The sequence below is a fragment of the Oryx dammah genome, unplaced genomic scaffold (genome assembly GCF_014754425.2).
Source record: "Oryx dammah isolate SB20612 unplaced genomic scaffold, SCBI_Odam_1.1 HiC_scaffold_11, whole genome shotgun sequence".
In the NCBI taxonomy this organism is placed as follows: domain Eukaryota; kingdom Metazoa; phylum Chordata; class Mammalia; order Artiodactyla; family Bovidae; genus Oryx; species Oryx dammah.
The window spans coordinates 37,152,580-37,166,988 of NW_024070195.1; the positions used below are offsets into that span (position 1 = coordinate 37,152,580).

At 41.0% G+C, this 14,409-nt stretch overlaps 1 pseudogene; it reads left to right on the forward strand.

The window, feature by feature from the left end:
• Positions 1-12,792, forward strand: part of LOC120869781 — a 62,203-nt pseudogene extending 49,411 nt beyond the window's left edge.
• Positions 12,793-14,409: the final 1,617 nt, after the last annotated feature.

A 14,409-nucleotide genomic window follows, 5' to 3' on the forward strand; every position in this document is an offset into this window, starting at 1 on the left:
TCAGAGCCTTTCCTAAATCTAGATCAAAGACTATTAGGTTGTGTCTGTACCAACCACCAAGCCCACTCCTAATCTTGGCAGAAAGCTGACTAATGAAGGCCCTAGATGATAGAGATTAGATGGGAGAACGTGGCCGGGTAGGGAAAAACTCAACTAGCTATGAGCAGGTGGTAGGTCGTGCTCATTTCTCTATTCTAACCATCTGTCTCCCTACTGGATCCTAGCATAACACCTGGAAGCTGCTCATGATTTTGTTGCTTTCAGTCTGTCACTAATAAGCTTATAACGTTGGTGATGATAACAATAGCAACAATAAAAAGAGTTAAAATTTAATAAGCAATGTCCTGAGCTTCCCAGGTGGCTCAATGGTAAAGAATCTGCCTGCAACGCAGGAGACTCAGGTTCGATTTCTGGGTTGGGAAGACCCCCCACCCCCGCCACTACCGGAGAAGGAAATGGCAACCAACTTCAATATTCTTGCCTGGGAAATTCCATGGACAGAGGGGTCTGGCAGGTTACAGTCCATGGGGTCACAAAAAGAGTGAGGCACGACTTAGCAACTAAACCACAAACAACAGACACTGTCCTACCCATACCAAAACCATTAGCTCTTTGTGTGTTCACAGAAACCAATGCGGGAAGTACTATTCATTATAGCATCTCACAGATGAGAAAACAAAGGAGCTTGTCCAGATTACACAGCTAGAAAAAGTCAGAGTAGAAAAAGTCAGAGAATCAAACTAATCAGGCTAGGTTTAGTACTTGTAATCTTAATCACTCTACCAGTATTTTTCAAACATTGTAATGGGGCATTTGTCCAAAATACTCTTCCCAGCGCCCTTCTCTGGAAAATCTAGTGTAGGAGGTTTGGATTGGGACCCAGAGCCCTGCAACCTTTTAAGAGCCCCATGAGATTCCTGCGATGATAAACTCAGCACGCCTGCCTGCTATCTCTCACTACTGACAAAACCCCTCTAACAGCACATTTGAGCACTGTCAGAAGCATCGGGTTTTGCAAGGAAGAGTGAATTTATTTATGGGTACAAGGAGAATAACTCCCTATCGAAAAGGTTTTTTGTTTTGTTTTTCTTCCTCCAACATCCACAGCTCAAAAGGTGTTGAGGGTACACATTCTTTAGAAGGGTTGAATTTTCTTTGGAGTTCCTGCTCTTCTTACTGTTAGTGGAAGAGAGTCTGGAGATCCCTCCTCCTGTGGGCCTCAGTTCTTGGTAAGAATGCAAAACAGAATCTGAGGTTTTACCTGTTGCAAGAGAGCTTATTGAAGGTAAAGAGAGAACAGAGAGAACACCTCAAGAGAGAGGTAGGCCAGGCCAAGGAAGCCAATGGCCTTCGGGAGAGCTGGGGTGTAGGGTTTTTAAGGCAAGGTTCTTTTGTATAATCCAGGAGGCTGTTGATTGACAGTCTTGATTGACAGTCTTAATTGGCAGCTGCAGTTTGTATAAGAAGAGGGTCTACTGCACACGTCCTTCCCATAATTCAGATAGTTATAACTGTATGCATGTATTTGTAGGATATTCATGAACACTTAATGAGCCCTATGGCCACCAAAGGTTATCTAAGGACATGAAAGCATGAGGTGTGCAGATGTGCCAGAGTGGGGGAAAATCCCTCCAGTTGGCCTGTGGGGGTTTTTTCCAGTCCCTTGACCATTTTGGAGTACTGATGGGGGATGTGAGAGTTGGACTGTGAAGAAGGCTGAGCACCAAAGAATTGATGCTTTTGAACTGTGGTGTTGGAGAAGACTCTCGAGAGTCCCTTGGACCGCAAGGAGATCCAACCAGTCCATTCTGAAGGAGGTCAGCCCTGGGATTTCTTTGGAAGGAATGATGCTAAAGCTGAAACTCCAGGACTTTGGCCACCTCATGGGAAGAGTTGACTCATTGGAAAAGACTCTGATGCTGGGAGGGATTGGGGGCAGGAGGAGAAGGGGACGACCGAGATGAGATGGCTGGATGGCATCACTGACTCGATGGATGTGAATCTGAGGGAACTCCGGGAGTTGGTCATGGACAGGGAGGCCTGGTGTGCTGTGATTCATGGGGTCGCAAAGAGTCGGACACGACTGAACTGAACTGAACTGATGGGGTATGTGTTTGGGAAGGGGTTGCCAAATAGCTTGAGATTAGGGGCTATTATTCCACATTCAGTCAATGGAGCCACCTCTTGTTGCTCATGGCTAACTTCCTGCCTAACATTACTCAAATAAGGCTTCCTCAGCACATTATTATAGCCTTTCTACTATGACAGATGGATTTTTCTCCTGCTGCTTCAGAAGTCTGAACAAAAGAGAGCAAACTGGCAGAAGAAGCCCTGGTTCCTTCTATAGTCGTCATGAACTGGAAGAAGACACAAGTTCACTGACAGCTGAGGAGTCAGCAAGATTACAGTGGGGACTGGATCAGGAATGGCCTTGCCTGTTGTGGCAGGTGGGTTCTCTGAGAAGCAGATGCCAGGATAGGACTAGACATGTGAGAGGTTTATTGAGAAAAACACCAAGAAGGATAAAGGGAGAGGAAATAGGAGAAAGCTAGAAGAGCCTTCAGATTGTGACATAGGTGTGACACCTGTGAAAGGAAAGAAGGAAGGAAGAGGACTTCCTTGCCGTCCAGTGGTTAATACTTCAGCTTCCAAGGCAGGGGTTGTGGGTTTGATCCCTGGTTAGGGAACTAAGATCCCACTTGCCTCATGGCCAAAAAAAGTAAAACATAAAACAGAAGGGATGTGGTAACAAATTCAGTGTGTGTGCTTAGTCATGTCTAACTGTTTGTGACCCCATGGACTGTAGCCCTCCAGGCTCCTCTACACATGGAATTTTCCAGGCAAGATTACTGAAGTGGGTTGCCATTTCCTATTCCAAGGGCATCTTCTTTACTCAGGGGTTGAAACCCCATCTCTTGCATCTCCTGCATTGGCGGGTGGATTCTTTACCACTGCACCACCTGGGAAGTCCAACAAATTCAATATAGACTCAAAAAAAAAAAAAAAAAAAAAGGAAAAATTAAAAAAAAAATTTAAAAAATAAAAAAAAAAAAAAGAGGAATGAAGAAATTGGGTTGGAAAAGCTCCAGAGACTGCAGCAAAGCCCTGAGAAAGTCTTGGCAAAGCTGATTAGGAGCTCCTCAGCAGGGGTCGCCTGTTAGCAGAGTCTCGCTTTGAGTTCGGTCACTGTCTTCTGCGGTTTGGAGCAAGAGTGTCCCTGGAGTGAGTGCTGGGGCGGACCCACAGCTCCAGTGGCTGGACCCTGACAGTCACCGTGCTCTCTGCAGCAGGTTGTTTGGGAAGCGATGTGAGGGGCATCCCTCTACAGTTGTCCCATAGGTGTGGCTACAGAACTTCTATTCAGTCCTGAAAGCAAAGGTCATTATACAAAATGCAATGGGGAGATAAAGAGACTAGTCACTAGGCTACTACAAAAATGCAGCCATGAATAGAAAAGAGCTGAGCTCAAAGAAGTGGCTGTGGGAAGAGAGGCATGAGCCACATTCAAAAGTTAAGAACCTAAATGTTGGCTCTTCAAAAGACACCATGAAGAAAATGAAAAGGCAAGTCACAGACTCTGTGAAAATATTGGCAAGACATATATCCAATAAAAGATTCATATCCAGGAAATACAAAGAACTTCTATGACTCTATAATAAGAGACAAACAACTCAATAAAGAAAAGCAAATGATATTGATACCTTACCAAAGAAGATAAATGGATGCAAATTTCATGAGAAGATGCTCAACATCGTTAGACCTTGGGAAAATATAAAATGAATGATAATGAAAAGCACTGCTCCTCCTATTAGAAAGGCTACTATTAAAAGATGGCTTCTCCGGTGGCTCAGCGGTAAAGAACCCACCTGCCGATGCAGGAGACGTGGGTTTGATTGATCCCTGATCTGGAAGGAAATGGCAGTCCACTTCAGTCTTCTTGCCTGGAGAATCCCATAGACAGAGGAGCCTGGTGGACTCCATGGGGTCACAGAGAGTTGGAAATGACTGAGTGACTGAACAAAACATCAACTATTAACGGATGGACAATTCCAAGTTGATGAGGATACAGAAAAACTGCAACCTAAATACGCTGAGGGTGGTTCGTAAAATGGAGCATCCAGTTTGTAAAACTATAGCATTTCCTTTAAAATTTAAGCATATACTCACCATATAAACCAGCAATTCCAGTTCTAGATCTCTACCCAAGAGAAACAAAAACCTGTATCCACACTAAGGCTTGTATGAGCATGTTCTTAGCAATATTAGTCACAATAGCCAAAAACTGGAAAAGCAATCAAATGTCCATAAATAAGCAAACTATGGTATACTCATAAAATGGAATACTATTAACTATACCAGGAACTACTGAAGCCAGAATACTTTGACTACCTGATGAGAAGACCTGACTCATTGGAAAAGACCCTGATTTTGGGAAAGATTAAAGGCAGAAGGAGAAGGGATCAACAGAGGATGAGATGATTGGGTGACATCACTGATTCAATGGATATGAATTTGAGCAAACTCCACAGATTGTGAAGGACAGAGAAGCCTGGTGTGCTACAGTCCATGAGGTTGCAGAGAGCCGGACATAACTGAGCAACTGAACAAAACAACAGCAAAGGAACAAGCTACCGCTACATGCAACACCAGCGGATCTCAGAAACATCATGGAAAGTGAAACAAGCCAGATACAAAGACTTCATATTATGTAATTCCGTTTATATGGGATTTTTAGAAAAGGCACAACTGTAGAAAGAGATAGGCGGTTGTTTGAGGCCAGGGTGGGAGTACAGAGAGGTACAGAGAACTTTTCAGCATAACGAGAGTGTTTTAAAACCAAATTGTGATGACAGTTGCCTAACTATATACATTTATTGAGATACATTGAAGAACCTATTTAAAGTGAGTGAATTTTATGAAATGTAAATTAAATCTCAAAAAACTGTGAAAAATAAAATGAGCTAAGAAGGCAAACAAGATGGGATATGGCAACTCACTGTATCTCTGGAGAGTAAGATTGAAGAAAAAGTCAAGGATGATGCCTAGGTTTCTAGCTAGGGTCCATTAGGGAGGATAATGTTATAAAATAATATTTGAAATAGGAAAAGTAGATTTAGAGTTTAGCTTTGCACATGTTAATTTTTAGCTGGCTTTTGAATGCCCGGTGAAGATTTCCAATGAAGAGTTGAATGAGTAGTCTAGAGATCCTGAAAGGGATAGGAGTTGGAAAGTGTTCAAGAATCATCCACTTTTAAGGAGGTAGCTGAAACTCTAAGAGCAGCTGAAATCCTCTAAGAAGAATGTTCAAGTGAGGGTTCAAGCTCAGTTGAAATACATTTTCAACTAATGTGAGCAACCTAATGAAGGTCAACTTCCCTAGGGAGTATTTCACTATTTGTGTGATGATAGGAAGGAATTGCCCTATACTTTGTATATTTTTCCAGTAGCTCAAGACCTTAGAAATTCCGCTTATAAATGTCAGAGCTAATATGTAGAGGTAATTTAACCCAGCCTGTATTAGCCAATGTTTATCTTACGTCACATAACTGGAAGCTGAACCATGGCCAAGTGAACAATATCTGAGGACCTACCCTACCCATGATGATGTGTTAAACATTCTTGAGATTGCAAGGGAATGTAAGTTTTAGGAGCTGATTTCAAGAAGTTTGCAGTCTGGTCTTACAGAGGCTATACCTTTTCAGCATATGGATTCTGGGGTAGGCAGAAATGGTGGTAACTAACACCTGGCACGGCCAAACAAACAAAAATAAATATTAAAAAAAAGAACATAGCCCATAGCCTGAAACACATAGGACAGTCCATTCTTTGAAGGGGGTAACACTTTTCCATTCTTACAGAGATTAAAAGTTGCTGAAAAGAGAATAACATTTGTCTTGTTAGAGGTTTATAGGAACACTGGAAGCTGAGGGCAGCAAGAACAAAAGATTTCGACCAGAGAAGTCTTTAACAGCTAACCACACCCCTCCTTCACCTTACCTTTAAAAATGCTTTGCAGATACTACAAAACTCAGGGAACTCAGCTTTGTGCTCTTGAGGGAGGCTCAAGATGGAGGAGATATATGTATACTTGTGGCTGGTTCATGTTGTTGTGCAGCAGAAATCAACACAAAATTGTAAAGCAATTATCCTCCAATTAAACATAAATTTTTACAAAATAAATTCTTTGCCAATAAAAAATGCTGTGTTGAAACACTTCAAGAAGTTTGGGGTTGAGGGGTCACAAGTCACCCTTTCTGCTTGCATGTCCTGCAGTAAACTTTTCTCTACTCCAGAATCCAATCTTTCATTTTGTTTGGTCCCTCTGTACATTGGGCACACCATCTTGCATCCGGTAACAGTAACTGTTGGGCTATTTGTCTCTGTAATGATCCTTTACTGGAAATAAACTTGAGGACATTGCTCAGGCCAAAAAAGCTTCTGTTTTCTTTCAAAAAGTGAGTTCTTGTGGGTTTCTTTTTTAAGTTCACATTGGTCATCTTATTTGAAGTGAATTTCATCCTGATTTTCCAAGAGACACAATAAGCATTATTTTCAGAAGGCATGAATATGTTGCATAATTCCATGCAATGATGGGTGTATCCAGACAATGGAGAAATGAAACAGGTCCCTTGGTCTTTTGTAAACAACCTCCCTACATGGAAATACGGATACAGGAGCTGGAGGTGGGTCTGACAAGTGATTCGAGCGAGAAAGGCAGTTCTCTAAACTCTGTGGCCGGAGGGAAGGAAATTATTGGCTGAGATTGGCAAATGGATAATGAGGCCTTTGAAAGCCACTGAGGAGGAGTGAAAGTAGCAGCCATCAAGAAGTAGGAACACAGACAGACAACATATTCTGATGATCCCGGGCAGGGAGTGGCATCCCCCTGCAGTGTGGTAAGGAGACTGCTGTGTCAACAACTGCAGTCATGCTCCAAATGACATAATATGGCTAAGGGAGAGAGAAGTGGAGTGGGCCATCAGTTCCACCATCAGACAAGGGAAGGGACCCATCTAACGTGTTCCGTTCATGTTAACTATGAGTGAGCTAGTCATATAATGTCATTTTCCAAGTTTGCTCCACAAAGGATAGCAAGCTTCTTCTGTCCTCCAGTAGAGAGTCAGCCAAGAACTCCATGATGACCTAGAGCAGTGGTCCCCCACCTTTTTGGTACCAGGGGCTTGCTTTGTGGAAGACAATTTTCCCTTAGATGGGGAGGCAGAGAGGGGGGGTGATGGTTTCATTCCACCTGCCATTCACCTCTTGCTGTGCAGCCTGGTTCCTAACAGGTACCAGTTCATGTCCCAGGGTTGGGGACCCCTGGCCTAGAGGAAGGCAGATGTCACCTGTCAGCATCCACAGCACTGCAGCCTCAGACTCTATGTGCCACTAAGCTGAATGTGTCTCCACAGACACACTTTCAGAACTGTCCAGCAACTGAGGGCCACTACAAGACAGCAAAATACAGAAGCATTCTCCAGATATCTTTTTCCTTTTGCATGCAAAATGAGATTTCCCAGCATCCATGTTTTTTCAGCTCAAGAGCATATTTTAAAATTATTTAAAAATCACTTACTTCAAGAGGAAAATTTTTATATAGTCATCCTCTAGTTTTTTTTTTACATGAAATTTGGACTCATTTCTGATTTATACAAACTCTATTAAATTATATCCCCAGTATTCCTTTACTGCTTACTTCAACAGACTCCCGCCACCATAAAAGAAAATGTTTGTGACTTAAAAAAAAAATACAAGCAGGTGATCTGTGTATAACTTGTCAATTGCCAATGGTGAGGATAAATAATGTACACACAAGGAGATTCTTAGGTAGTTATTATAATCATTACATCTTGCTTCAGAACTGTCTTTGTTGTTGTTGTATTGCTACCACAATGGAAGGGGCCAAAAAGCTTGGCATGAGGAGAAGGAGCTCACATGATCCAGAGGGCTTGGGCAGGCATGAGAAATGGTCCAGAAAAGAAGTTCCAGTTCTTCCTGGTCCTCCCTCCAACCATCTTAGCTGCACATCTCCTGAAGTTCCCATAAAACATTTGGTCCAACCCACATATCCATCTGCCTTGGATAGAATTGTGTTTTGTGTCCGTGTCTAGCTTTGATGCCTCTGAATTTTGTAATTATGATCATTTTCCTTAAGAAAAATCTTGCAGGACTTCCCTGGTGGTCCAGTGGCTAAGACTCTGGGCTCCTACTGAAGGGGGTCTGGGTTTGATCCCTGGTCAGGGAACTAGACCCCTCATGCTGCAAGTAAGAGTTAGCACACCACAACCAGAAAAGATCCCACATGCCACAATTAAGACCCAGATAAACAAATAAATAAGCAAACTTTTTTTTTTTAAGAAAAAGAAAAATCTTGCTAGTAACTTACAAATGCTTTTGCACAGGCTGAGAACTTGGATTTAATTTTAATACATATTGATTTGTTCCTAAGTAGGATTTTATTGAGCCTCTTTGGTTTGAAATTCACCCCCACTTCATCTGATGCATACTGGAATAGGGATGCTTGATAACTGGTTATGCCTTCCATAATACAGTGGAAATGCACAGTCAGCTCCTTCTAACCATTCAGGCTTTGCCTCTGACCTTATACCCAGAGTTTTAGGTAAAGCCAGTGAATGCAGAACATTCTTTGATATTTCAGGCTTTTTGATATTCAAGAGGGCACGTTATATCATAATCTGCTGGTTTGTTATAGGCATCAGTATCATCTCATAAATTGAATGTTCAATCTGGTCTCATTGACCATGTTTGTTGAAAGATCATATTTATTTTTCTTAAAATGAATCTTTTGCTGTCATTGTTGATCAGTGACACAAAAGATGCATTTTCTGTCCTATGAAGTATCTATTTGTGTAATAATTTACATGTAAGAACCAAATTGCCACATCATATACGCTCTTGCTATTAAATAATCTGTCACTTAATGGGAAGCCTTGTCCCACAGATGTGCTCTCAGTGTGGTCCTTGGATATAAAGACCAGTCATGATATGTGAAATCAGACTTTTTCTTTCTCCAGAATGTGTCCTACTGTAAAATATCAGAGGTAGTTTATAAATCAATCTGGGCGGACTTATAAAGATTGTTAGTTTTAAAGTCATTTGTATTTATGTAAATTAGTATATCTGTTCATTCACCATTACCCTGGGTGGAGATGCATATTTTTCTGTTAGCTGTTATTTTTAATTTAAGAAAGACTGCCTAAATCACCACTCTCTTTCTGTTGGCTTCAGTACAACACAGAAATGAACTTTTGTATATCCCTTCTCAGGCATAATATATTTGCCAATATAAATCCCACCTCACATGTATATTGGCATATATATATATCCCATCTCATGGGCTTTCTTCATAGCTCAGTTGGTAAAGAATCTGCCTGCAATGCAGGAGACCCCAGTTCAATTCCTGGGTTGGGAAAATCCCCTGGAGAAGGGATAGGCTACCTACTCCAGTACTCTAGTCTGAAGAATTCCACAGACTGTATAGTCCATGGGATCCCAAAGAGTTGGACATGACTGAGCTGCTTTCACTTTCACATCCCACCTCATATAGTTTTCTTATAATGTGGCTGTCCCTCTTTTAAGTCAGACTGGGGAGGTCATGACTACGTCAACCAACAGAGTATGGTAGGAAATCACACTGTGTGCTAAGTCGTGTCCAGCTCTTTGCAAAACCATGGACTGTAGCCCACCAGGTCGTCTGTTCATGGAATTTTCCAGGCAAGAGTACTTGCGTGGGTTGCCATTGCCTTCTCCAGGAAATCTTCGCAGCCCAGGGACTGAACTTGCATCTTTTGTGTCTCTTTCATTGACAAATGTATGAGAGATACTATGTAAGTTCCCAGATAGATCATAAAAGTTTCAGCCTTATTCTCGTTCTCCCACCTTCTCCCTCTCTCCATCTGTTTTTCTCTTTCTCTAAAAGTGCTAACTCTGGATGATGCCAACCCTGGGCTATGAGGAAGCTCAACCTAGTCTCTGAGGGAAGTTCCCCTGGAGAGGTCCTCACAAAGAGTCTCTGAGACTCCCAGCCAGGGATCATCATCAACAGCCAGACAAGTGAGTGAAGGAGCCTTCAGCTGACTGCCTAATTTCTATCCCCAGTTTCGAGTCTTCCCTCTGAAGACTCAGCCACCTGAAATAATGGATGCAGGGAAGTGCGTTTACTTTAACCTTAATTATGGAAATAACTTTATCTGAAATAAAGATTTTTTAAAAAACTTAAAAAAAAAAAAGCTGCTTTAGACATTGTGAGGCAGAGACAAATCTTGTTCACTCTACCCTTTCTGAATTTCTGACCCATGAAATCCATAGGTAAAACAAATGGCTACTTTCTGCCACGATGTGTGACTTGTTACACATCCATAGTACCTGGAACACTGTCTTTTTCCTCTTCACCTCTTTTCCTGGTTCTCTAAGATTAGTACAGAATGGAGCTGGGGATGTCAAAGAAGATGTGATAATGAGGTTTACTGGTGGAGGTACACTTGATACTCTTGCTTTTTCTTTCCTGTTTCCTCTCCATTTTTTTTTTTTCATATACCAATATTTAACAAACTGATTTCTGGAGCCAGACTGCTTGTATTAGAATCCTGGCCTTGCCCTTTATTAATTGTATGACCATAGAAAGTTATTTAACTCTCTTGGGCCTCAACTTTATCATCTGTAAAGTAGGACTGATAATTATATCTCTCAAAGAGGGTTGCTGGGAGATGGTCAAATGAGCTAATACATGTGAAGAGCTTAGAATAGGGCCTGGTACACAGGAAGTGTTCGTTAAAATATAAAATATTACCTTTTTACCTTTATGTTTAGAACATAAACATATTTAAATATAAATAATGGTGTTGGAGAAGACTCTTGAGAGTCCCTTGGACTGCAAGGAGATCCAACCAGTCCATTCTGAAGGAGATCAGCCCTGGGATTTCTTTGGAAGGAATGATGCTAAAGCTGAAACTCCAGGACTTTGGCCACCTCATGCAAAGAGTTGACTCATTGGAAAAGACTCTGATGCTGGGAGGGATTGGAGGCAGGAGGAGAAGGGGACGACAGAGATGAGATGGCTGGATGGCATCACGGACTCGATGGACCTGAGTCTGAGTGAACTCCGGGAGACAGTGATGGACAGGGAGGCCTGGCGTGCTGCGATTCATGGGGTCGCAAAGAGTCGGACACGACTGAGCAACTGAACTGAACTGAATGGAAAATTTTAACATACAGAATCCAAATACCGAATAAACTTATGTCATTTCTCCATGTTTTCTTTAAGACCCCATCTACTCATAAACATAATTTTTAAAGTCATAATCATTGCAACGATACAGAAGGAAAGAAGTAATTACTTAGAGTATACTGTGTGAGATTAATTATTGTGAGCCAGGCAGCTACCCCAAGAGGTAGGAATATTCCTGTCTTATAAATGAGGAAACTACCACTCATTTGATCAACAGAATATTATTCAGATACCAAAATTATAAGACAGGAAACTGAGTAACATTATGTGAACAATATAATATGAAGTGAAAAAAGGTAGCCTTTAGTACTGCAGATATGAAAATTACTAGAGATAGACTACCAAGAAAAACTTTGTGTAGTATATTCAGTAAGCGAAAAACACAATCTGAAAATTATAGCCTGGAACTGGAAACCATAAAAAAGTGACCTGGATTTTTTGAAAGAAACTGAATAAACAGTTGCAGAGTTGAAAAATATAATAATAAAAATAAGATCTCATCAGGGAGGTTTAATATCACCTAAAAAGAGACTTGGGGAATTGGAAGATGGGTCAAAAATATTAAAGATGAGTCAGGTGTAGAGCACATGTGCAGAGGTGTCCAGAGCCAGCAGGGCAAGGACCATGTTGCTTCCACACATCCTACTCACTGGTACACCAGGGGTTGGAAAAACTACATTAGGCGAAGAATTCGCATCACGATCAGGACTGAAATACATTCATGTGTGTGATTTAGCTTGGAAGTTTGACCACCAAATATCAAGGAGTCTGGCAAGATGGCTTCTCCCAAGAGCATGCCCAAAGATGCACAGATGATGGCACAAATCCTGAAGGGTATGGGGATTACAGAATATGAACCAAGAGTTATAAATCAGATGTTGGAGGTTGCTTTCTGGTATGTGACCACAATTCTAGATGATGCAAAATTTATTCAAGTCATGCTAAGAAAGCTACTGTTGACGCAGATGGTGTGCGATTGGCAATCCAGTGTCCTGCCAACCAGGCTTTTACCTCTCCTCCCCCAAGAGGTTTTTTTATTAGATATTGCAAGGCAAAGAAATCAGACCCCTTTGCCATTGATCAAGCCATACTTAGGTCCTAGATTGCCACCTGATAGGTATTGCTTGACTGCTCCAAATTATAGACTTAAATCTTTACCAAAAAAAAGGCATCTACTTCTACAGGAAGAATGACAGTTCCACAGTTAAGTGTTGGTTCAGTTACTAGCAGACCAAAGTACTCCCACGCTTGGCACACCAACCCCACAAGCCATGTCCATTTCAACTAAAGTAGGGACTCCAGTGTCCCTCACAGGGCAAAGGTTCACAGTACAGATGCCCACTTCACAGTCCCCAGCTGTAAAAGCATCAATTCCTGCAACATCAGCAGTTCAGAATGTTCTAATTAATCTGTCATTAATTGGGTCCCAAAATATTCTTATTACCACTAACATGGTGTCATCACAAAATACTGCCAGTGAAGCATCAAATGCATTGAAAAGAAAATATGAAGATGATGATGACGATGACTGTGATAATTTGTAATCTAGCCTTGAAGCATGTAAACATGTATACTTGGTTTTGAATCTATTGTACTGAGATTAAACATGCATGCTAGATGTTTCCTGTTGTGTTCTAGAAAAATAGTATTTAATGAGTAAATATGCTTACCATACTTTTCAATTGAGCTGTCATGTTGGATTTTCTTTAATAGGATTAGTAAAGGTATCTCGTCAGCCTTTAAGTGTAAAAAATAGAGTTGCAATTCATGCACTTAAAAATATATTAAAAATGAATCCTGGAGAAATGAACAAATCCTTAGAAAATGCCGAAATGAAGATAAAAGGTATAGAGTATGTAACAGAATTCTAAGATGCTTAATTGGATTCAAGAAGAAAAAGTAAAAGACAACGGAGCAATATTTGAAGAATGATGGATGAGAATTTGCTAGAACTGATGAACACCACCAAGCCAAGGAGCATAATGAGTCAAAAACTGGATGAATAAAGGAAATTCGTACCTGGGTGCATTAGAGGGCACCTTTAGAAAACCAAAGACAAAAAGAAAATTGTAAAATCAGCCAGAAAGAAAAAAGAAAGCCTTCAAATGAGCTGTAATTAGACTGACAGCTGATTTCTCAACGACATTGATGGAAGCCAGAAACCAGTCTTTGGTGTGTTGAAAGCAATAAATAAATGATGACTGCTAGAACTTCACACTAGGAAAAATGTCCTTTAGGAATGGCATTTTCTTTCAAACACTTAGTTTGCCACTAATCAATCACAGCAAAGGAGTTTCTAAAAGGTACATGTAGGTAGAAGAAAATAATCCCAAATCTCATACTAAAGCATCTAGATCGTCTTTAAGTCTTAAATATAGTTTTTAAATCTGACTTTTGATTTTGTTAAGAAGGAAGAATTTTCACTACTATTTTTGTTTCTTGGAATTGTATTCATGATTTTAAAAGTCAACATAGGAAGTGTTTCTCTTAGTACACTCTGTATGTTAATATAGCTAGCCTAAAAGAAAGTTAACCCCAAAGTTGTTGTGGTTCAGTTCTGTTCAGTTCTGTCACTCAGTCGTGTCTGACTCTTTGCGACCCCATGGACTGCAGCATACCAGGCCTCCCTGTCCATCACCAACTCCCAGAGTTTACTCAAACTCATGTCCATTCAGTCGGTAATGCCATCCAACCATCTCATCCTCTGTCGTCCCCTTCTCCTCCCACCTTCAATCTTTCCCAGCATCAGGGTCTTTTCCAATGAGCCAGCTCTTCGCATCAGGTGGCCAAAGTATTGGAGTTTCAGCTTCAACATCAGTCTTTCCAATGAACACCCAGGACTGATTTCCTTTAGGATGGACTGGTTGGATCTCCTTGCAGTCCAAGGGACTCTCAAGAGTCTTCTCCAACACCACAGTTCAAAAGCATCAATTCTTTGGTGCTCAGCTTTCTTTATAGTCCAATTCTCACATTCATACATGACCACTGGAAAAACCATAGCTTTGACTAGATGGACCTTTGTTAGCAAAGTAATGTCTCTGCTTTTTAATGTTGTTTTTAATATTGTTGTTGTGGTTAGAAACTAGAAAACAGAGTAACAAGCTCCTTTCAGAATGACAGCAGGAAGTAGTAAATTAACATGATCCCAGTCATAAAGTTAT